The sequence below is a fragment of the Leptinotarsa decemlineata genome, unplaced genomic scaffold (genome assembly GCF_025532065.1).
Source record: "Leptinotarsa decemlineata unplaced genomic scaffold, Ldec_3_MD MMD2_tig00003335_RagTag_RagTag, whole genome shotgun sequence".
Taxonomy (NCBI): domain Eukaryota; kingdom Metazoa; phylum Arthropoda; class Insecta; order Coleoptera; family Chrysomelidae; genus Leptinotarsa; species Leptinotarsa decemlineata.
In genome coordinates this window covers 1,855,133-1,880,988 of record NW_027412587.1, presented here as the reverse complement: position 1 = coordinate 1,880,988, position 25,856 = coordinate 1,855,133, and the positions used below count along the sequence as shown (strand labels likewise).

General features: G+C 34.2%; 1 protein-coding gene across 5 annotated transcripts in view; it reads left to right on the top strand.

The window, feature by feature from the left end:
* Window positions 1-25,856, top strand: part of LOC111507432 (uncharacterized) — a 544,290-nt gene that overhangs the window by 319,060 nt on the left and 199,374 nt on the right. Inside the window, exon 5 of one of the 5 annotated variants that reach the window (XM_074177939.1) lies at window positions 1,563-1,603. The exons of the other annotated variants lie outside the window; for them this stretch is intronic. The gene's annotated coding sequence lies outside the window, so the exon portion shown is untranslated. The remainder of the gene's footprint in view (window positions 1-1,562; window positions 1,604-25,856) is intronic. 5 annotated transcript variants of the gene reach the window in all.

The following is a 25,856-nucleotide window of genomic DNA, read 5'->3' as shown; positions in this document are numbered from 1 at the left end:
AATATTCAACTGATTTCTAATCGAGGAGCTTCAACTTTGAACACTTCATTTTCAAAACGTCTACAATGTCTCTTTCGCTTTGGACTTCTTCATTTTATTTCTCAAGTCTTTCTGTTCTCACGATAATACTGCCGACTGGTGAGATGAAACAACTTCCGTGACATAATGATTTGCTCCTGTTTTTTATAAAACAGTTTTTTTCTGTATTTATACCAGTTTATTTGAATTCAATCCGTTGTGATTGGGCTGCCACTCGAAAATTCAATTTAATTAGTTTTTTATTCGAATTCATTCGGTTATATTGCACGTTACCTGGGACTGCCCATGCAAATATAATGGTTCTAATAATACCCTTTCATGTTCGCATTGTCCCTAGCGTTAAATTTATGCATTAAATTTGAACATCTATTCAGTGTTGAAAGCTGCTTTTGCGATAAAAAAAACCGCCAAAAGGTTCCGACAGACTATTTTTCATTTTGACCAGCCGTGGTATTCAATAAACCAGATGCATGGTTAACTACTTTGAGTGAATTTTCATCAGAACATCATTTCAAAGAAATGAACTGAAGGGAAAGATAATTTACAGTCAAGATTTGAATGATCTTAATATTGAATGTTTGGAAATAGTATAGACTAATGTCGAATGGTCTTTAAAAATCTCAGATTTTTTTCACGAAAAATCACATATTTCCTGAAAAATAAAATTCTGGGTTCGAAATGGAATTCATTATAATTCAGAATTCAGAGTTGAAGTTGAAAATTCCTACTGTGAACTAGAAACTTCATTGAATTTCGATTTTATTTTCCCAAGTTCGAAGTTTGAACTCAATTTCGTCAAATTCTAACTTTTAACACGAAATTTTGTTTTTTCATTTCCAAAAATACTTGTGGTCCTCTTACGATTGCATGCCTTCGTGATTTTTTTTCTTTTTTTTTATCAGAAAATGATAGTAGGGTATGATTGAAAATATACAAGGAGAGTCACAAGTAACGAGACAGTGCGTGAAAGATAAACAAAACATATTGATCATGCCACGAAATGCAAATCACATGAGACCATGTTTCAAAATATTTTTTTTAAATACAGGGTATTCCTGAAAATATAGTTGTTCGAAAAGAAATCAGGAAACCTTCACGTTGGGATGTTCCATTTGAAGATATTGATATTTTTAACGGAACAGAATTGACCAGTTATCTATGAACACCATGTAAGGAAACCATTCGAGAAAAATGTCGTGAATATCTGAACCAAAGTCCAAAAAAAAATGTTTTCACAGACTGATTCAGTACTGAAATGGAGTTTTTGGAATCGACTTCAAAACGCAATGGCAAAGGGGATGTTTTATTCAAAAAGATCACTTTAATATAATACATTTTTCAAAGAATCCTGTATATTTGAAAATAAGTGGCCACATGGGACCTGCATATTCGTGTCATGAAAAATCATTGGAAATATGTTCCATCTAACTTTCAGGGACCGTACCTATTGATACTCTTCACTAACCTTGTACATATAAAAATGTTGATGATCGAATAATATTTACACTAGCTTTTTTTTCCAGGTCAGTATCAATGAGAAGCCAGTCATCAATCATCTCTGTTGGTGAGGTTATTTAAGTTGATATTTCATACCTCTAAGTTAATTTTTCGCGTACGTGTTACAGAAAAACTACATGGCCAAATTGAAACTGGAGGTTTATTTAGTTTCAAAAATACAGGGTGTTGCATGTGAATAATTAAAATCATTTTTGACTATGATTTTTTAGGTTCGAGATTTTCTCAAAATATTTCGACACATCCTTCTCATCGGCGCTAAATTTCTTTCCGGCAAGCATTCTCTTGAGGTACGAGAACAGTAAAAAATCGCTGTGGGCCAGATCTGGAGAATATAGTAGATGCGGAAGCAATTCGAAGGCCAATTCATGCAATTTTGCCATCGTTTCCATTGTTTTGCGACATGGTGCATTGTCGTATTGATGAAACAGCAGTTTCTTTTTTTTTCAAATGGGCGCATTTTTCCCTTCTCAAGATAAGCGGTGACATGCGCATTCCAAAATACTGATACCATAACCTTGCTCGATGACTGTTGCGTCTTTGCACGCTTTGGAGTCTCTTCACCACGTGCAGTCCACTCAGATGACGATCGTTTTGATTCTGTTGTGAAACCATGTAGCCATGTTTCATTTATTGTCACAAATGCATTGTCACAAATGCTTGAAACACTGCTCAGAATCATTAATGCGTTGTTGTTTTTGTCAATTGTGAGGTCGCGTTACACACACTTCGAAAAGAGCTTTCGCATACCCAAATATATTTATGCACGATATGTGCAACACGCTCCTTTGATATCTTCACAGCCTCAGCTATTTCGATCAACTTCACTTTGCGTTCATCCAAAATTATTTTATATACTATTTTGATGTTTTCATCGGTAACGGCCTCTTTGGGGCTTCCACTGCGTGCATCGTCCTCGGTGCTCGTTTCACCTCGTTTACATTTAGCAAACCACTTCTCAACAGTTGGTTTTCTTCGTGCAAAGTCCTTATGTTGTTTAACAAGCCAAGCCTTGGCTTCAACAGTAGTTGTTTGCCAAAAAGAAATGCTTTTTCAACATACAAAATTATTTTTTATTCATTGTCTTGAAACTAACAAAACTTGCTCCACTCGAAATGTTCCATCCCACAAGCTAACTGTCCGACAGCTATGAAATTTGTACACGTATCTTTTGAAGGTTAGGATCAATTAAAAATTATATAGATTTAATACTAGTTTCGTCTTCTGTGTGTTAGCTTACGAACTTTTCAGCCCATCTAATAAGTTTGCAATCATACTTCATATTGAGCTCACCCTTGTTCAGTTTAGCGAAAAAATTACCAACAAATAGTCCAAGTGAACATTTGAATAAAATCTTCTAGTGGGCGAATCTCCGAACATATAATATCTGCGATGGACCAAAAACATCCAGACACTAAAAAACTATTTGACGCCAATGAGATAAAAAGAAAACTAATTGCTGTGCGTCATAGAATATAACCGAAAAATGAAACGCGACCTATATTTTCTCTACTAAATAACAACCTTCTCAAACTTCGGATACCAAAGAACTCCAGCGGCAAACTGAAAGGTACAACCATATATAGGGCGTTCCAACGAAAACCTGACCCTCCTGTAAGTCAGAAATGAACACGTCAATTTTTATTTCTAAGGGGACTAATTCTAATATGGAAGTCATACCCGAAACTTCACCCCCTGCGTTCAGCAACTACCACCCCTATTTTTTTCAATGACATGGGGGGTTGAGTGATACATCATTTAAAAGGTCTTTTGTACCTCTATCACTTCTGTATTTTTTTTTTCGAAATTGGTTCATTCGTTATTGAGAAATTAAATGTTGAAGTTTTATGTTATGATATGTTGAATCATAGAATTCTACTGGCAGTTCTAAATCATATCTGCTTTTCTGTGCTAGCTTGCAATTTGATAAAATCATTCCTAACGCACAGATTATAGCGAGTAGTGTATAAAAATGAGATATCGAAGGCGATTACTGTCACCACTGGTATACCTCAAGGGAGTATTTTGGGTCCATTATCTTATGCAATTTATACTGCACAGTTCGTAAAGTCATTAACTCGTTGCAAGTATCATCTATACGCCGACGACACGCAGCTATACTCTTCCTTTAACCCATCAGATACTGCAGGAGCAGAATATACCTCCAACTATGATCTGAAAAAACTTTTTGAAATATCAAATGAACATTTATTGAGAATCAATCCAAAAAAATCCATGGCTATACTGTTTTGTAATAGAATCAGAGAAGAATTGCAGGCATCTTTGAACATTAGTATGGCTAATGTGATTATTTCTTTCAGAACGTACTAATTTGAGAATGATCTACCCCCAGAGAAAATTTCTAAATCAAAGCACAAAGAAAGAACTATGTGATTCAATTGTTCTGTCACACATGAACTTCTGTGATAGCATATATGGGTCGTGTTTAGATAATAGAGATTCCGGACGCATTCAGAAATTACAAAATTCTTGTTTAAGGTTGATATTTGGTATAAGGCGAAGATAGAGAGTGTCCCATAAACTGAAGGAAATGAACTGGATGAATATGTATAATCGAAGACTACTTCATACAACCTTTTCCTTCTATAAAACTCAAAAATACGAAAAACCTCCTTATTTACACAAAAAAATCATCTTCAGAAGCCATGTTCATAATGTAAATATCCGTAGAAGAGGAATTATACTGTATCCTCCCATAAGAAAGATATATTCAAACGTTCCTTCACATACTGCACGTCAAATCTTCTGAATAAATTCCTGATCACTGACTTCACAAAATCGATGGCGTTATTCAAAAGAATAATAAAAGAGAAGCTATCTACACATTAATATATTTAGTAGTCAACTTGCAGTTTTCATGATATTCGAAATATAATAATCTAAATCTAAGTCTCAGTAAATGCATTTTACCTCTGGGCCTCAACAGCACTTGATCTCGTATCAGAAAGTTGACAATAGGCCAATTAATCTGTATATCACAAAATATATGTATTATCATACTGGTCATGTAATTATGAATTCGGATTAATAAATGCCTTATTATTATTTTTTTTCACCGTAGTGTGCACTGGTCAGGTCCTATCCCCCCAAGCCGTGATACATTCGAGGGGCGCGCCAGCATTATCAACCAACGACCACTCCCCACACCGTGGGGTAAGTGATCATTGGGTCCAAGAATCATGTGCCCTGAGCAAGCGAAGTGAGCCAAGAATGACAGCCTTCTGCATCTGTGCGGCTAAAATTTTTGCCTTAGTGCGACAAGCCGGTATGATTTTAAGATTCCAGAGTAGAGAGGGCATCATTCCACCAAGGACTCCAATAATCAGAACAACCTACTTGACAGATTGATCCGGATAGAGTCTGCGGCGTTCGAAGGGAAAAATCTCGATATTTTATCCGTTTTTCCTCCTCTTTTCTGACGATATTTGTCTCGCCAGGAGCTGAAAAGTCCACGACAAATATCGTTTTCCTCTGGTGGTCGAGAAGGACTACATCAGGCTTATTAGCTTGTATGAGCTTGTATGAGTATGAGCGAATAGTTCCAATGAATTCGGCACTTCTCGTTCCCCACAACGGATTCAATATCCCCCGGAGCGTAGGGCAACACCGGTGTCCCGTCAATACCGTAAGAGTGCCGTAGATGGTAATATAGCACTCTTAGAGCCGCGTTATGTCGATGGATATAGGCCGAGACCGCATATTCTGGACATGCTGATAGCAAGTGCATTAGGGTCTCGGGCGTCTCGCGGCAGACCCTGCACCTTGTGTCAGGAAACTCTATACCCATCACGCGACTGTGGTAGACTAAGGTGTTGAAGACACCATCCTGGCAAACCATGATGAACCCCTCAGTTTCCGAATTTAGCCCCCTCGACCTGAGAAAAGCGAAAGTCAGGCGCTTTGATAAGCCAAGGTCTCCAATGTCATTGAAGAAGACCCCATGCATTGGCTTATCCTTGCGTTTCCGCAGGAGTAAGGTGATCTCTGAGGCTTTTATCTGAGCTTTTTGCTGAACGGATTTCAACTCGGTGACAGAGTTGTGGTCACCTCGTTCAGGGTCGAAAACTATACCGAGTTCATCAGCTGCTCGGGCAGCTGCCCTAAAGAGAAATGCTCCAATTCCTGCTCTCTCATGGTCAAGGACCATTCAGAGAAGGGGATCCGAACTCCTGACGACTTTATAGGCTGTATTCAGCACCATTCTGTCATGTAGATACTCCAAACTCAAAAGTCCACGGCCTCCCTGTTGTCGGGGGAAGTACAACCGTGGAACGGACGATTTGGGATGCAAACTCTTATAGAGATGCATAATTTTTCTGGTCTTTACGTCGAGTTGATACAGCTCTTCCCGAGTCCACTTCACTACTCCAAACGAGTAGAGTAAGATTGGAACGGCAAGCATATTTGTTGCAACAACTTTGTTCTTCTCCGACAGTTCCGATGACCAGATCTGTCGAATTTTGTGCTGATACTTGCCGCGGAGAGAGTTTTTCACTGCTGTTACCTTTTGTGAGTGGCGTTGTTCCACCCCGAAGTAAGTATACGTGTCTCCGACATCCAGATGGTGTAGTATGCTTCCATCTAAGAGCTGCACATCCTCTTCGTAGTCCCCCGCATCGTCCTCTTTTGAGATGGACCATTGCACATTTGTCTATCCCGAATTTCATACCGATAGCATGCGTGTACTCTTCCACCACCCACAAAAATTGATGGAGATCCTTCTCTCTAGAGGCATAAAGTTTAAGATCATCCATGTAAAACAAATGGGTGACCTTGTGCCTCCGGTTTCCCGGGGTGACCAGATATTATGGTGAAGCGAGTTCGCCAAAGTGGTATCAGTTGTTCAATGCAACTCACTATTTTGTCGGGTACCGCAAATTGTATCAAATGCCTTACGCCTTACGGTAATCGATTCAGGCCATAGAGAGGTTACGCTTATATTGTATTGAGTCCTGCGTTACACATCTATCGATGAACAGGTTCTCTTTACATCCAGCGACTCCTCTCTTCGACCCTCTCTGCTCATATATCCGTTCGAACACTCGGTCATCTGCGGTGAGTATTCGTCTTATTATTATTATTATTTTTTCACAAAAGTGATATCAGTGGCAACGGATAAAGTGTTCAAAGTGACCTCTCCATCTAGTCCCATACAATAATACGAAATCCTTACTTACATTATTGAAGATATCCGGAATCAGAAATCGGCATTCTCGAACAATTATCTATCGCAGTTCTTCTGATTAACGTACTGATAGCTCAGATGTGGTCTGGATGATTCCTATTATGAACTCTTGCAGCATCTTTATCACATTCATTATTTCGATAATAGGTTGCAACAATTCCTATTCTTTCTTCAGTGGAATGAACTATGTTGGAAAACAGGGAACAAGGATGCTTGTATAATAATTCGTGAAGAAGACAGTGGCTAACTATCTACTTTTTGTTCTGCAACAACTATATTCAACAAAAACTACCAGTGCAGAAAAAACTAATAGTGTTGTCTATTTCAAAATGTTTACTACTAATTAAATAAATTCTACAAATCTAGAAGACCTGACATATCAGAATTACTCCCCCTGGGAATGAAAATTGACGTGTTCTTTTAAATTTTCGATTACACGTCCGTTTCTGACTTACAGAGGGGGGTCAAGGTTTCGTTGGAACGCCCTGTATATCTTAATGTGAAAGTTATGATGAAACAATACTGAAGAAACGGAAAGTGCTCATACCTTTTTGATAGAAACCAGTAATGAAGATGAAAAAGCTGAAAAAACACATACTCGACGAAATTGTCAATGGGGGAAAATGTACACATGATATACTAACGAATAGACATACCCTCTTCCAATTCACACTACCTCAGAAACGAGAGAAATATTAAAAGTAACAGCTCTTCCTACCTATAATCTCTAACAACCTATTATTATTATTAATCCACCATCGTAAGCGGTCAGCCTTACGCTCACGCTTTCTCTCATGCTCACTATAGTTATTTTGTTATATATTGTTTGGAGAATGAAACAATCTATCTAGTAAAATATGTTTTAACAAAATGAAATTACTATTTTTACTTCCATATTAATTCACGGAAACGACCGTATTTGCTTTTAAAAACAAACAATACCTATATTGTTAGTTCAAACTGAATATTTCAGTTTTATTGATTTCATACTATTATCTGTGTTTCTGTGTAACTAATACGTCGCTCACTTTTATTTCTCATTGTAATATCAAAATTTTGAATTCATTCTATGAGTGATATTATTCGAGTAGATTGGGCATAATTATGCGAGTATTACAATTTTAATCCGATAGAAATGATTGTTGTTTTTTCTCTGTTGCGATATAATACCGCAGAAAAAATTCGAGTGAAGACTTGAATGATAATTAGAGTTTGTTCAAGAGATTTCATTTTGATAATGTTAAGACTATTATTGAACACAATAATTGTATTGTGTATTTCATTTCCAACTTCGGAGGCCAACTAGGCTGGTAACACGCGCCTCGAGAGTAGAGTTGTAGTTTTGATGTTTGGTAAAAGTACTTGTTTTGAATTCACAAAAAACTTACATGAAAATCATTGAATAACCTCTACTAAGAACAAGGTTTATTCTACATCGGTAAATACTTCGGGCTCTAGTTTTTATAAAATTTCAATGCAAAATATATAATATAGCATTCAAAATGTGAAAAACAATATTTTCAAATCAACGAATATCTTTTTAAAATTTTCAACTTCCTAATTACATACCATCTTTCGAGAAAAAAAACTATTTTCAGTAAAATTGTGTGGAAATATCAGGAAACCGTTATGTATCCACTCATCCAGCTTCTATTTCTAAAGAGTATCGTTTAGTATCTCAAATAAAATTATTTAAAAGGTGATTTACGAAATTCTATTTCTCCAGTATAAGCAAATGAGGTTTTGTTCAAATTATCATGTAATAACAGTTTTCTTTGAAATGTACTCGTAAAAAACTGAATAAATGTTTTTGTACCTTTGTATGAAGACGCTTGATGAAGCATTTATATTAATAATATCATTAATGGAAAAATGTGCTTTTTTATTATTACTTGAAGGAAACTCAATGTAGGTCAATAATAATTCTTATACTATTTTTACAGTCGTTAACCAATGCTATAATGATATTTGTTGCTAGCGGTAAAAAATTGAGGTTCTAAAAATAATCTAACATGTAACATGAAGAAATCTGGTACAAATGAAAAAAGTCTAAAGGGAACTTTAAGATACTTTTTCGAATCAAAATAAAGGGGCCGGCAACTTCTGCATTCCAAAAATAATCCGGTTTAACATTGGAGACATCTACCATTCCACCACTGCACTCTTGCAGAAAGAGAACTAATAACACTAAATTCAGCAAACAATCTTTTATCGACGAATAGATTTATCGTCATAGTTTTAAAAATGAAGCCGGTCCTTCGGAAAGCCATTAGAAAATGAATATAAACCGCGTTCTTTCATCTAAATGAAATCATCAGACATAGATATTTGATTTTCTTATCTGTCATGGCTGATAGAAGCCGTCTTCTAACGGCAAACCTTGGCTCAGGAAGATTTGCGAGCAAGCCTTCAAAAATCTCGCCTACCGGCAGTGGCGCAAAAATCCCAGTGCCGAAAACCGAACTGGGTTTGTCAATGCTCGCAACAGCTGCAAACTTAAAGGTGCGTATTCACCAAAGAAGCGAGCACGAGCGAACAAGAGGGAACGAGCGTTCTGTATCAATAATCTCTGGTGAGTGCGGGCTAGCGAGCGAGCGAACGTATGCTTGTTCGCATTCAGAAAAGATCAAGAAGAAAGCGGTACTACGAACTTGAAGATATTCGCTCTGGTGTGGACGAGACATCAATATGTCGAGCAAACACGAGCGAACACGAGCAATCATACACGAATGCTCGCTAGTGTTCAGGTTGATACGCACCTTAAGGTGCGTATTCACCTAAAAAGCGAATACAAGCGAACAAGAGTGAACGAGTATTTTGCATCAATAATCAATAATGAGCGAATACGAGCAAAAATACACGAATGCTCGGTCGTGCTGGCTTTTTTGGTGAATATGCACCTTCAGACATATTTACCGCGCACGCACTGCTCGCACAAAGTAGATGGATCAACTACGACTAAGAACTTGAAGATATTCGCTCTGGTGTGGACTAGAAATCAATATGTTGAGCAAACACGAGCGAACATGAGCGAATACGAACGAACATACACGAATGCTCGCTTTTGCTCGCTCGTGCTCGCTTTTGCTCGCTCGTGCTCGCTTTTTTGGTGAATACGCACCTTTAGAATAAATGAAAGCAAAGAACTTCACAATCAGAGAATTAGGGATAAACTGCTTGTCAATCCCAACGGGTCTAGATCCTTCTGGTCGGTAGCTAAAATTACTAATCAAAACTTACAGAATCCACAATTCCAACACTAACACAAGCGAATGGTTCAATTGCAACAACAGCCATAGAAAAAGTAGATCTACTAACTGAACAATTTGCGACCCACTGCACAGTCGATTTTCTGGAAATGGCACCAATTTCCACACTATAATCCACAATATCGGAAATTACTTTTCTACGTCTCGTCAAGAGAATTTTGAAACAGTTCAATATCAACAAGGCGCCTGGTCCTGATGAAGTGCCCGTCATTGTACTTGAAAATTGCGCAAATGAACTCGCACCAGTATTTTGCAGACTTTTTAACCTGTATGACAAGAAAGGGGTTTTTCCTCCTTGTTGGAAGATTGCTCGCGTTCAGCCTATTCTTAAAAAAAGCAAGGAAAATCTTCCAAATAACTATAGACCAGTCGCTTTGCTTTTAGTGATATTATAAATCATGGAGAAAGCCGTTAACCACAATATCCTTAAAAATTTGGAAGGATTTAACATCTTGAGCGATCATCAATATGACTTTCGGAAACAAAGATCAACAGGCGACCTTCTATCGTATGTCACCCATATTTGGAATAAGGCTTATGCTTGATATTTCTCAGGCCTTCGACCGTATGTAACATGAAGGTTTGCTGGCCAAACTTTGATACTATAGATTGTCGGATCATTTTTGTGTGTGGCTCTTGGCTTTCTGAAAGAACGAATATAATAATTTCAGGACATACAATTCCGCTTTCTGCTTCAATCAGTTCGTTGGGGTCAAAAAAGACACCAATATATCTAGCAACAATCATGTCGCTGGAATTGAAAGGCTCTGCGTTTCTGTACTATATTCTGTGCGATATATTGCATCATAAACTAATTCTTGGTTTATGAACGTCAAAATGTTCCTTCATTTGGATTATTACAGCAAATACAAGTTTGAACAAAATAAAGTTGAGTTTAATTCATGAGTTTTTCAAATGCACTTCGGAAAGTATTCAAATTGATGTTTCAAATGTTGGGTTTTAATTTTTGAAGGGACTTGTTCTTAATTCACATATTGGCAACAGCGCCTATATCAAGTTGAAATAATTTATACGTACCCAGATATTCTACTTTAAAAAAGGAAAATTATATTTATAAATCAACAATTAACTCAAAATATAAATGAAAGTTCAATACCACCTCCACAAGCCACATAAACAACAGTTGTTTTGTTATTTATTTATATAGAGAAAGATAGGTTAGGTGTACAAAATGACATATGTTACAGAATGTTTCGGAACAGAACAGCACGCCTCTGAAATATGTCATCTTTGTTTGTCTTATACAGATAACAGATTCAATGTCCTTTATTACCTATAACCGATGTTGCCAAATGGTGAAATAGAATCAAATCCCTTTAAATGTTGAATGCATTATTCCATTCCTCTTTTTCAAGTATTTAAATAATTTTTCAAAGAAAAAGGTTGAAATGATAAGTTTAAAATGCATTGTTTTAGAGCTCTTTTATGAAAACTACTTGATTTTCGTCAGGAGGAACATTCCCTATTATAATCAACAAACACTTTAGGGAGCATATTTGATATCTCAAAGGTAACTTTCAAAATATTTTCGATCGAACAAAATTGAAATGTCTTCAGGTTGAGCTATTTGTCAAAACGGCGTGGAAGTAGCATGTGATTATAAGTCAAGTTTTTTTTTGTTTCATAACACTGTATATTTCTTAATGATCGTAATAAAGAACTTATCACATGATCATTTGACTGTACAAAGTGACAAGCAACTTTAGCACTTCTTCTCATATAACTAAAAAAATTATTTATAACATCATTTCATGGTCACATTTCAACACATAACACTTATAATTCGAAATTAAACTTTCCCAATGAAGATACTCAATATAACTAGAGACGGAAAGCTGTTGAATTATACACTAAGAGCGGAGCCAACTACTAGTGCGGAATTTACCGGGTAAATCCTATTAAAAATTATTATTTGAGCTGCTGTAGCGAATGTAGCGATTAAAAATAATCGTCGGAAAAGCCTCAGCTGCCGTTTTTCTTCGACGATTACGAGCTGAAAATTGAAATGTTCCAAAACGACGAAAGGACCGTTTATGTTACGAATTACCAACTATCGTGTCCGGTTGCATTTATTTTTTGTGTCGAATTTTATTGCTGGGATTAGGTTTATTTCGAAAGCTGTTGCATACGTGGTTAAGTTGCAATCTTTTTCAATTTTTGAGAAAAATATAATGTTTAAATACAAACTGAATAGAGAAAAGTGTTTTTTTGTATAATTCAGTGTTCATATAAAAGTATTTGTTTCGAAATTATTTTTCTTTTGTGTAATTCAATGTTTATATGAAAGCAGCTGTTTCAAAACGGCTTCTTTCAGTTTGTGTCTGAAAGTTACTTTTTTGCATGATCTACACATCATTGTATATATAGTAATTTTTTTGAAATTGATTAGTTCCTTCCTTTCTTCGGGAGTTTTCCACATTTTTTCGTATAAGGATGGAGAAGTAGAAAGCCAAAAACCCGTCTTTCCTAATTTCATTCAATTATCATAAGAATAAATGACATATTATTTGATCACTTGCTCGATGAATTATGAATTGTTTTCTCACATATTCATTTCAATTCAAGTACTCCCTTGATTCAATTGTTACATCTTTTTTCAATCGGTATAGATATGACTGGTAAGCATACAGTTTTCCAAAGAGCTACTTTAGATATATTCGACACCTTAAGTATAGATCTACTACTTTTTGACTAATGTTCAGTAGCATAATTCTTGATCACGTCATATGGTATGAGTTTCTGCCGTTCTGTATACATCTGCATTTCTCCTCCTCCCCATAAAACTTTCTTTTTTCCCCATTCTTGTTTCCAAAGTTGTAAATTCAGGAATAATTTGTCTTCATTTCAGAAAGAACTTTCCGTTTTCTGTGCCAGTCTATCCTTTTTTCCCAGTTTTTTCGGATTTTTCGAAGGTGAAAATCAATTTTTTTATCACAACTTTTTCTAATCTAAAGCAAATGGAACTTCAAACGTTCAAGCCAGTCTCTATATACCTACACAGTAGGTTTAATGGACTGACGCCTATCAGAAAACAACTACTCCCCTGGCTAATACCACGAAGGGCGTTGGATTATATCAGACAGGCGTCAGTGCAGGAATCTTCACAGAAAATGTCCTGCATATGCAATTGGCAATACAACTGAAAGAGTCGACCTTCAATTATGGAACGGGCACACTTGCAGACCGGTTTCGGGCTTATTAGCCACTCATCAGTGCAAGATAGTGACCATCATCGACCTAAAGTCAATGATATTTCACAATTGAAAATCGAAATCCATCTTAATTTCATTCAGGTTTGGAGACCAGCTCCCCTACCCTTTTGGCTGATCATTGGCCTTGAGAGGGACCAATGGGTAATTGGAAATCGGAATTCTTTCAGAGTATTTCATTCCTCTTCCGAAGTTGGAGCGAACATCACCAAATGTCACTCCATCTAGTGGACGAGGTACTAACCAACTGCATATCCGTAATTTGCCCGATTCCTCTGAATAAGGAAGAAAAACTTTCTTATTAGTCAATGGGCTATGCTTGAAGACTGGCAGTAAACAAATCTAAAGCAAATGGAACTTCAAACGTTCAAGCCAGTCTCTATATACCTACACAGTAGGTTTAATGGACTGACGCCTATCAGAAAACAACTACTCCCCTGGCTATGCAGGGGAGTAGTTGTTGGCATATGCAGGACATTTTCTGTGAAGATTCCTGCACTGACGCCTGTCTTGATATACTCCAACGCCCTTCGTGGTATTAGCCAGGGGAGTAGTTGTTTTCTGATAGGCGTCAGTCCATTAAACCTACTGTGTAGGTATATAGAGACTGGCTTGAACGTTTGAAGTTCCATTTGCTTTAGATTTGTTTACTGCCAGTCTTCAAGCATAGCCCATTGACTAATAAGAAAACAACTTTTTCTCACAGCAAACCTCTCATTCCATTTCTTCAATAATCATAATAATAATAAATGCTGATTACTCAGTACAAGAGATACTAACCTTATCTAACAAAATCTAACCTCTTACAAAATTATTGTTGAAAATAAATAAATGAAATCTTCATCTCAGATAATTATTTTTTTTGGGAATTTTAAACAAGCAGAGACAATACAATGAAGTTACACAACATTGGGGATCCATCGAAACTTTTGAACTAATTTGTCAAGTTGTGAACCAGAAAAAAGAACTTTTTATTCTAGAGCCCGATCCGTTTATCAGAGCTTCGCTCTACTCGAATACAATTTTTAGTTTTTTTTTTCCCGAAGCAGTGACTTCGTTTATATAACTCGTTCCTTAATTATATTCATTAACTGCCTCTTTGTTTTCACCAGTGAAGATCTAATTGTATTTACTACTGTCAAACACATCTCCTTTTATACTTTTTGTCCAGTTACAGCAATACGGTTGATTTGATAAGGGAAATCGGAGAACTCCCTCGAGATGAAAATAACGATTCGATATTAACTGTTGAAGTTGAATGGAAAATTATTAGGAATTTATCTACGATGTGGTGGATAGAAAAGGAATCATTTCCATGATTTTCTGAACCGTGTAACAACGAAATCATTATATACGATGTTATTCAGTTATTTCTATGAGAGGGAAATTCAAATTTCGAAACGAAAGTATAGTTGAAGCCGATATTTCAAATAAAAGAGAAATTAAGAACCTGTTTCGGTTTAACCGAAGATGGAAGACAAGTCAATGAATTTTAAATAGAAGTCTGTATATTTTTCAAACCATTTGATAGAATGAATGATCTTCTCTTCAACGTTTCAACATAAGTGACCACTTTCTTTCAAATGGAGCCATTTTCTCAAAATTCAATATGGCAGCAGTATGAAGTCATCTATGGAAAAATGTATTGTCAAACAACTTGATTTTATGAGAAACAAAAGACGGTGTTTGCTCAGTTTTCGAATAAAAATGCAAGAATTGAATTTTTTCACGTTATCATAATTTTTTCTTCAAGTATCTCAAGAATCTTAATAAAACGTGGTAGTTTTCAAGTTTAACATTAAAATGTACCTCTTGTAATACAAAAAATGACCAAGATACTATGCGGGAAATTTTTCTTCTCTAGTGGAAAATTGGTAGTCGGTGTCGGCACCGGCATAGAATGCATTAATTTCACCGACATAGAACAATGAACCGCATAGTATCTATGACAAACATCGTCTTTTATTTCTCATTATATCAAGTTCTATGCAATATTTCCATAGATGAAGTCATACCTCCGTGATATCGAATTTAGAGAGAATGGCTCATACGGTGACATTTTCAAGAAAACCGTCACTTGTGTTACATCATTTAATCAATTGGTCTAAAAATATATAGAGTGAATCAATATACCTTCCCTTCGAATTTCAAATTTCTCATCCCAGAAGAAAGGGGCTGTATACTGACTTTTTCAGCATTTCATCTATCCCATATGTATGTATAATAATGTTTCAAGAACTCGACATATATTCAACCTATGAACATCAACTATTTTTCCTAATTATTTCCAAGGAAATTCACACTAATAATTTGTTGAGTTCCTCATACTGTACCCATCAAAATAACTGTGCCATATGGAAAACTTCTTTCATCATTGATGTTTCAAAAAATTGGTGTACTATTTTCAAATTCATTTGGTCTTTTGAACAGCGACATGTACTTGAATTTTTCAATGTTAGAAAAAAATATGTTGTTTATGATAATTTCTAGAAAAAAAATATCTCTGGTTTTAAACGGATAAAGCCACATATCATGTTTTCCAGAAAATCAGAGAATATTCAGGATACACACAACGAATTGTGTTTGTCTTTTCTTCTTCATGTGATGCATGTGACGAATAACCAACTTTTTAACATTTTTTCGAAAACAATCAAAAACAACGAATTGAAATTGTTATCCTATTTTAGAAATGGATTAGAAGAAATATTTTTCTTCTGAAATCAAAATAATTGAGAAGTATGAAAAAATGTTCTTATACGAGTAGGACGAAACTGCAGTAACAAATGAAAGTGGTAAAAAAACATAGAAAGATTTATTCCTCATTATGCAACTCATTTTGTTCAATTTTCATGTCTCTAATATGTCTAATGTTTCTCAAACAAGATATATTTTCCACACTGAAAAACTCCTTTACGAGACCCGAAGAAAACATTAATTTGCATTGAAACATTAGCGAAAAAATATTTGTTTCTCCAAGAATAATTAATCCTATTATATAACCTATCTTTCTGAAAGTAAGTCATTGGATCACTAGACCAGTTAACTATAATTAATATATTCATCATTCCATATATGGAATATAGCGAATATAGCACTTTCCGATTCACCACAGTGACACTGTCCCAAGTTATCAATCATTCTACGGGGACCATATTTTGTATAGGTCACCCCCAATCACCCCAATTCCAAATAGAACATTTCATTAATTAAACCAAGTCAGAAGGTCGACATCTGCTTTGTGAGGCTGACGAAGAAATATTAATGACTCTCTCCAAACAAACCGCAAAACTCATTTCATAGTGATACCAACACGTCTCGAGTAATTATAGGTAAGGGCTCACAATTTGTTTTGACGTGGCAAGTGGCGTGGCTGTGAAAAAGTATTTCCACTCGAGAATCCTGGAGAAATCTGTTCAGATTTTGCTAGCTGAAGAGGTTGTGAAAAAGATATGTAAATCATCGCACTGTATCTTAATTTTCAGTCATCTAATTTTTGAGGAGTGCCGTAATGAAATACCTTGAGTCTTGTTTACCAACCAAAGCAGTTCACGACAAGATTAAATAAAATAGCAACAATAATAATTATGAAGATTACTTTCACTCCTTTGTGAGCTCCTTCAACACCCTCAATAATATTTGTTACCTGTTTGAATCGATTGTGCTCACAGTAAGAACAAAAATGAGTTTTTTTGGGAATATTCTTCAACCATTAGGTAATCGAAACCATTAAGAATTTTAGGTTCATGTTCTGCTTCTATTCCTGCCTGTTCCAGATTTTCTTGATTTTACAATCATGTAGGTAGGATTGGATACAATTGTGAAGAATCTAAAGATTTATATTGGTGAAGAAATAAATATAACATAAGATGCCAACAATACAGTGCTGGAAAAGTTTAATATGAAAAAGACAAGACCAAACTCAACATCGTCAATTTGAGGGCTCATTCTTTTTGACTTACAAAACAAAACCAAATCTTACTTACGCTGTAAAATACAGAATATCATTCGATGTCCAAAATGTATTTCCCAGTATTCCGCCAACTGAAACAATTGGACTAGTTGAGTGTCTCTTAGACAAAACCACGTGAATCCATTGGTAAAACAGAAAATTGTAGAGTTACTTACCATTTGTCTATCTCAAAATTATTACCAGTTTGACGGAAAATTCTATTCATGCAGTGAAGGACTAATAATGGGAAACCCTTTGAGACCCCTGCTGGCGGAAATTTTCATGGATAACATAGAGTATGAAATCCATAATAATCAGCTAACAGTTTTTTGTACTGGTACAGATACGTAGATGATATCTTAGTATGTTTTACTGGTACAGATAGGCAATAAGGCAAGTTCATTGAATATGCCAATTCCATCCACCCGTCAATAAAATTCACCACTGAGAGGAAGGTAAATAATTCAATAAATTACCTTGACTTAACCATCACGAAAAATAACAATAAACATGAATTTGCAATTTTTCACAAACCATCGTGCACGGACATTATCATACATCATTCCACCACACACCCTTACCAGCATGAAGTTGCTGCATTCAATAGTATGCTTTACAGATTATAGAATATTCCACTGTCTAATAGGGATTTCCAGAAAAAGCTGAATTTGATCAAACAAATCGTGGGTAATAATGGTTATAAGGTAGATATTATAAAAGACATTCTTTCCAAAAAACTACAAAAGCAAGCCATGGACCTGGTCTACCCATATTCAAGATGCAATAACGTCAGTTATAGGACATTGGCATATTTGGGTGAACCAACCAGGAATATTGCCCGTTTTTTTATAACGAACAAATCATCCCGTATTTTCTTCTAATACTCATATACAATTGATTGAATGAGAAAACGTAATTTTTTTAAGTCCTTCTAATGATATATCTGCGGCAATTTGTGTTGAATCAGATTTCAGCAAGGGGCCAGCAACATGGACATAAATTGAAGGAGACAACTTTATAAATACGACTATCAGTTAAGTCTTGTTTCTCTTTTTATGTTTCGTTCTTTTGAATGTTTCCCAACCACCATCAAATTAAATAGCGCTCTTCGAAGCTGTGCCAAATTGAAAATTGAAAAATAAGAACGCGTATGTTTCGTGATTCATTTCAAAGGGGAGCTATATATTGATATATATATATATATATATATATATATATATATAAAGATATAGATGTTATTGAGTGTGTATGATATAAATCAAAAATGAAAATTCATGGACACAACACTCCAAAATAGTGGGCAAACCGCGGACACGTGTTTCTGGCTATTGGCCTCATCAGCGCGGTGCAATAACCAGAAACACGTGTCCGCGGTTTGCCCACTATTTTGGAGTGTTGTGTACATGAATTTTCATTTTTGATTTATATCATACACACTCAATAACATCTATATCTTTATTTATATCCTGGACCCGGATGTCACGCAGGTAGCTATAGCTGCCTACGTGGTCATGTCAGATGTAGCTTGGGAATTCTGGGTCTTCTGACTGGAACCACAAATGAGCGGTTCGCTCCTGTTGTTGGCTCCGTACGTATGTGTTGCTTCCTATTTTCGGCAAACAAGTGTTGCCCATCTTTGCACTTGGCTGCACCGCGCTGATGAGGCCAATAACCAGAAACACGTGTTTGCGGTTTGCCCACTATTTTGGAGTGTTGTGTCCATGAATTTTCATTTTTTGTATATATATATATATATATATATATATATATATATATATATATATATATATATATATATATATATACTGCTGAAAAATAATTCCATGAAAATTAAAAAATGAATAGATGAGTACTTTTTGATCATTCCCAAATTGATTTCAGTTTAAGAGCCACCGGTAGACAGCTGTTTCAGCCTATTGGGCATCGTCAGTACCGGGCAGGCAGTCCTCGATTGAAGACGAAATGAGAAAAAACCAAGGAAGTACTTGATAAAAATAGCTGCGTAAACGCAAGCGATACATGAGTGGAAACACCAGTTGTCGGTTGTTTGGTCAAACCACCAACACTGACAACTTGGCAAGTTGACTTGGGTGTCACACCATTAGGTGGTTCCACTTATGTTTCGCTTACGTTTACGCAGCTATTTTTATCAAGTACTTTCTTATATATATATATATATATATATATATATATATATATATATATATATATATATATATATATATATATATATATATATATATATATATATATATATATATATAAAACCATAGATTATATTTTTGTATATTCATGTAGAACCATCCGTTATTGGTGACTCTACTTTCTTCACACTAATTTTTTTTTGCAAATTTCATTGTTTTGGTGGAATTTTCTAATGAGCCATATATATATATATATATATATATATATATATATATATATATATATATATATATAAAATATATATATATATATATATATATATATATATATATATATATATATATATATATATAATCTAGAAAGGTTAATGCAGTCAAGCTGCATATATTTATATATATATATATATATATATATATATATATATATATATATATATATATATATATATATATATATATATTGTCTTTTTGTAAAACTGTGTGGTGAATATCTAACAATTAAGCGTTGTTATGGATTTTATCGAATCTCAGCCGATTCTATCATATATTTGAATCTAATGTTTGAGATTCGAGTCAATATGATATAAATTACTTTTTGAAATAATGATAAATTGAAACTAAACTAAATGATGAGTAGAACTCCCCAGGAAACTATTTTTGTTCGGATGTAAAAACCCTAATAATTTTATATCAGTTCAGCATTATTGATAATTCATTTAATCTGAATGACTTGAAGAATAGGACTATACTTGAAAATAGGATAGTGGTTTTTTCTGTGTACTTCTGCTGCTATTACAGGCTTAGGAAATTGATCAATGAGAAACATTATTTCCAGAAATATATACCTAGAATACCTAAATGAAATAGGGCTGTCAAATTGAAACTTCGGATACAAAAAATGCTACAAAGGCGGCTGGTCATGTTTCATATTAATGTAAGGCAAGCAATTTATTGAAAACTAAAACTTATTCTGGAAGACTATGATTAATATCAAACAAATGATATCTTCACACTAGAAGACAGAACAAGTAGCTAGATACAATACGTCAATGAAGCTACAGTGTCTTTCAAACTATTTTGTAGCATTTATCTGTAGTGTGACTTATGTTTGTCTTTCGAAACTGAGATTACTTTTCTCTATACACGATAATCAGATGAGTCGTGTGTCTCATTCTACTTCATACTTCTAGAATTGATGAAACCAAACAATATAAGCTGGAATCTGATTTTTTTAGGATCTCCATGATTACTTCTCCTTATGGTAATGCTAAAAGTCTCAGAATATGAGCTGATAATTTCACGATCTTCATTAAACGGTTTTCAAACTTCCTTAGCAAATATTGTGGTGTATAAATGGAACCCTGGAACATGCTGGAATCAATTTTTAGGATATTTCGTGGACCATCAATTCTGGCACCTTGAAACTGGATTCTTGCCTATGACTGGTGTCCAGTCTTAGGCAAGAAGTTTTCGCAGAAGGCTATATTGCCAGAAATGGCGGATTACAGTATTATTTTGTGTACTAATATTCAACTCATATTCCATTCATTTCTTGATTTTATTGTTTATATTTTTCTTCTGAAAAACTGATGAAGAATTGATAAATTACTTCGGTACCTTTTCTCTGTTCAGTGAATTTTTTTGTTCAGTCTAATATTTTTATTTGCATTGTAAATCTAAGAAGTGAAGGTCTATTGTTATTATTATCTCTCAAAAAAGCTACGCTACAAATTCGTGACATAAGTTGAAAAGTTTTCTGATAAAATTTAAATTATATCAACAATAAATTTCAGAATATTTTATATTAACAGGTGACTTGATATTCATTGTAATGATATGTTATCGATTGCATTTTGAGTAGCATAGTTTACGCTAGCATACAAAACAATCATAAATAAAACACTTTCATTCCACACTCTCGTTACAATACGAATTTTGAACTGATTTCAGGAAATAGGGTTTTTAAAATTTCACATCCATATGTCGAGTTCAATTAAAATGTTGATTGGCAAATTAACAAAAACGCGAAAATGACTCATTTCTGTTAACCCCTCTGATAAAGTATTCTACAAATATGGTGAATATGTTCTGAATAATAAATTCTCGTTCGATCCAAACATTAATTCGTTCAACTCATATTCGACCGTTAAAACAATGAATGTGGTCAATCGTTCTCTACGTGAAGTTTAATTGCATTTAAAATAATAATAATGATCACATACGCCACAATGTAGGGAATGATTATTGGTTAGATTATAGATAGACACATAGACATTGGCTTTCCAATAAGTAGTTACACTCGATAACATAAAAACAAAAAATTTCAGGGATATTCAGAGTTAAAATGAATATGTGCAGTTTGTGGAGAAATGATTACATACTAAATATTCAAGTTCAAAGTTATTAACAAATTTACAATATTCAATGAATTATATCAGACATATTAGACAATGGAAGTGAAATTCATCAAATGAATGTTTATAAATATTAAAAAATTATTAGGACATGCATTACCTTTCAACACCGTCTGCTGAATGTAAACATTTATATTCGACTGGGTTAGTTGAGAAATAAAGAAAATATCAACTGTTGAAAGATATTGTTCATTAAAAAAAAAATAAATGAATAAATGTATTACCCAATAGTGTTTTATTATGAATAAGGGGGTATTATTTAATATCCAATTGTGTTATGTTTTTTTAAATGCTGTTAATCTGAACTTTTTTATTTCTTGTGGATTTATATTGTGAAGTTCACGACCAATACATATATATATATATATATATATATATATATATTTATTTATTGAATGTGGTGTACACTTAGCAATTTGAAAGTATTTATTGGTCTCTGATCTTGTATTATACTCGTACTGATAGCATAGCTCCGGGCATTCCACCGTTTCTTTTCTTACTGGATATGAAATTTCAAAATTGACTCGGATCATAAGATTTTTACTTCAGTTCAAATAAAAAAATAGGTATGATCAATATTTTTTATATTTTTTGCAGGGCAATTCTTTATTGCACATTATTCTTACCATGTTTTTAGAGAACCATAGTGGGTATTGTGTATGTAGGGTAGTTGGGAAAATACTCATTTTAAAGAAAACAGACCCGTGGAATATTGTACATATTCACAAAATATCGGTCATATGATGGTTTTCCTAATACGCTTGCATTGTCATGTAAGAAATTAAGAAGAAATTGGTGAATCCTAAGTTGGAAAAATTTATTTTTTGATAAATCTCTTGCTCATCCATTTATCTGTTGTCCTATTGTTTATTGCTAGACCAATAAATAAGTATTTGAATCCGTAGAGTTTATGAAGGAAGCATCATTAAATTTTTGTATTGTTCTGAAGAAGGTTTGTAAATATTAGTGATGCAATACAGTGTGTTCATTTAAGAGAGTTCGACTCACTTCATGTCTCAGTCAAAAGATAACGCAAACTTTTCCTGACATGTCAATTATGACGATCTGTATCATCTTACAGTGACTAGCTTCGTTAGTAACCGTTTTTACAGAAGCCTGTACATACGACTCACTCTGCTTCTGAAATATTAATAATCGAATTTACATATAATATATATATATATATATATATATATATATATATATATATATATATATATATATATATATATATACAGTAAAAACGGAGTCTCGCAGTAAAAAAATAAAAAATCAAAACTCTGCTTCACTTTGCCAAGCTTTCGCTTCTAGTGGGAAGCTTCTTCAGGGCCTATAATTCATTGAATTGTGGGTTTTTTGCCAATGAATAAAATTACAATTCATACTTACAGTAAAAATGAGTAAAAAACAATGAATTGAACTTATGAATCGACAAGAAAAAGTTAAACATTAATGGATTTTTTTGTTTTGACAAATGTCATACTTTCACATAAATGTCATTTTTCATCATAAATGTATGTAAAAATAATAGTTCACCTATCAATTTTTCTCATAAATCTATACCGAATCTTGGAAATTTATCTTCAAATATCATAAAACTTTTTCATAACGAACAAATCATCGAAATATGCCAAAATAATTTTAAAACTATAAATAAGTTGAATACCAAATTGAAAGATAAAACGGATGCTACCAAAAAGTCAAATGTGATTTATAACATTCCCTGTAACAATTGTAATTTTGATTATATTGGAACAACATCTAGAATTCTTAAAGATAGAATAACTTCACATAGAAGTGATGTAAAGCTTAATAAGAAATCATGTGCATTAGCGCAACAATCTATAGAAACAGGGCATATTCCAAATACTCTAATATCAAAGTTGCACATACAGAAAAAAAATCCAAACGCCTTTTTCTTGAAATGGTTGGATTTAATAAGTCTAAGTATGAATGAGAGAAATGACATTGATAATCTCAGCACTATATACAGTAACTTACTGGAACTCCATCAAAAATCATAATGATAATAATGAAAATTGTATCAACTTTCCCTTTAGAGTAAAAAATTATCAAATTATCATACACTTGAAAAATGACATTTATGTGAAGGTATGACATTTGTCAAAACAAAAAAATCCAATTATGTTTAATTTTCTTTCGTCAATTTATATGTTCATTTCATTGTTTTTTACTCATTTTTACTGTAAGTATGAATTGTAATTTTATTCATTGGCAAAAAAACCCACAATTCAATAAATTATAGGCCCTGAAGAAGCTTCCCACTAGAAGTGAAAGCTTGGCAAAGTAAAGCAGAGTTTTGATTTTTTGACTGAGAGACCCCGTTATTCCATTTTACTGTACATTTCTCCAGTCGCTAAGATTTTCAACCAGTCTTCCCTTAGCTGCACGATTCATTAACTTTTGGGAAAGAGAACGAATTACACTCATTATCATTTGCATCTGAATTTAATCCCATGTGCAAATACAGAAATGTTTTGCAGACATGGAGAAACCTAATATGCATTTAACAAGAACAATATTGAGACATTACATTCTTTTATAGCATTAGCATACAAAGAGCATTTTTTTTAGTCGAGAGACAATAGGGCATCTTGTTATACTAAATTTAACCGAACAGTATAGCTCTGTAAACGGAAGCAGCAATGCTGTTTTCAAAAGAGGTGCAATATGCAGTTACCGCTTGATACGTTCGAAACCGGCGGCACGGATGTGGAGGACCTTTTAATTAAAAGATGTTTAGGTATTGTTTGACGAGATGAGTTCATGAATTATTTTTTTGTACATCCTTTGCTGAAACTACGGGATGTCTTTTTCAACAATGGAGTGCACTCGCAATGTCGGCTCGGCAATGTCGGCGTACATTGTATTTGCAGAATATCTGTTATTGAGGTGGTTCCACTTATGTCTCGCTTGAGCTTGACAAAATTAACCTTTTATGATATCATATCATTTCTAAAAACATGTGTATTCGATTTCCGATGGTATTCCAGGATAGTTTTCCAATTTTCTGCTACCGCAGTTGTCGGTTGATTGGTCAAGCCACCACACTGACATAAAACTTGGCAAGTTGTCTTGGATGTCACACCTATAGGTTCCACTTATGTCTCGCTTGTGTTTACGCAGTTATTTTTATCAACTACTTTTACTACTTTTCTTGGTTATTCACATTTTGTTTTCTATTGAGGTCCTCCTGCCTGGTACTGACGATGCCCAACAGGCTGAAACAGCTGTCTACCGGAAAAACAACACATCATATATATATATATATATATATATATATATATATATATATATATATATATATATATATATATATATATATTACAATGTAGGTTTTCACGGATGGTAGAATATGATGTGTTGTTCTTCCGGGTGTTCATCCGTTGTGTACTATTCGATAGTCGACGTTTCGCCATCATCTCAGATGGCATTATCAAGATGAGTTACTGCTTCGCTTACACCTCTCGAAGCGAAGCAGTAACTCATGTAGACCTACGACTTTGTAGGTACGTGTGGCAGATACATACGGAAAAACAACAACTAACCCAGCTAATGTCGTGCAGAAAGTTGAAGTGAAACCATCAGGCACCTGTGCAACGGCTTCGATTTGGAAGATTCGTCGCAAGTTATTTCTCCACTATGAAAAGCTGAAATTGTAATTATATAATTATAATGTAATTTTATTATTACTGTTTCCTCTGAGAAACAGAAACCAAGGCTCTGATCGTCATTTATTTACACATGGTACTTCAAATGAAACTTTGAATTCCACTTCCATCCAACTTCTTGCGATAGTTTTCAAATGGAATACCCTGTTCATTAGTTTGTCTTCACATTTTACATCAAAATCCGCATATACCAACATCTTAAATTGTACTCCTAACAGTTCTTCGATTATTTGTGTTCAAGTAATTTTTACCTAGTTATTCGTTTGTTATTTTTAATCAAAGAAACGACAACATTCATACTTGAATGTGTTCGAACTTTACGAAAAAATCAGTTGTGCTAAAATAATATTCACTGATAAAAACCATCTGATTAACAGTTGTGTAGTGTTGGAAACTCC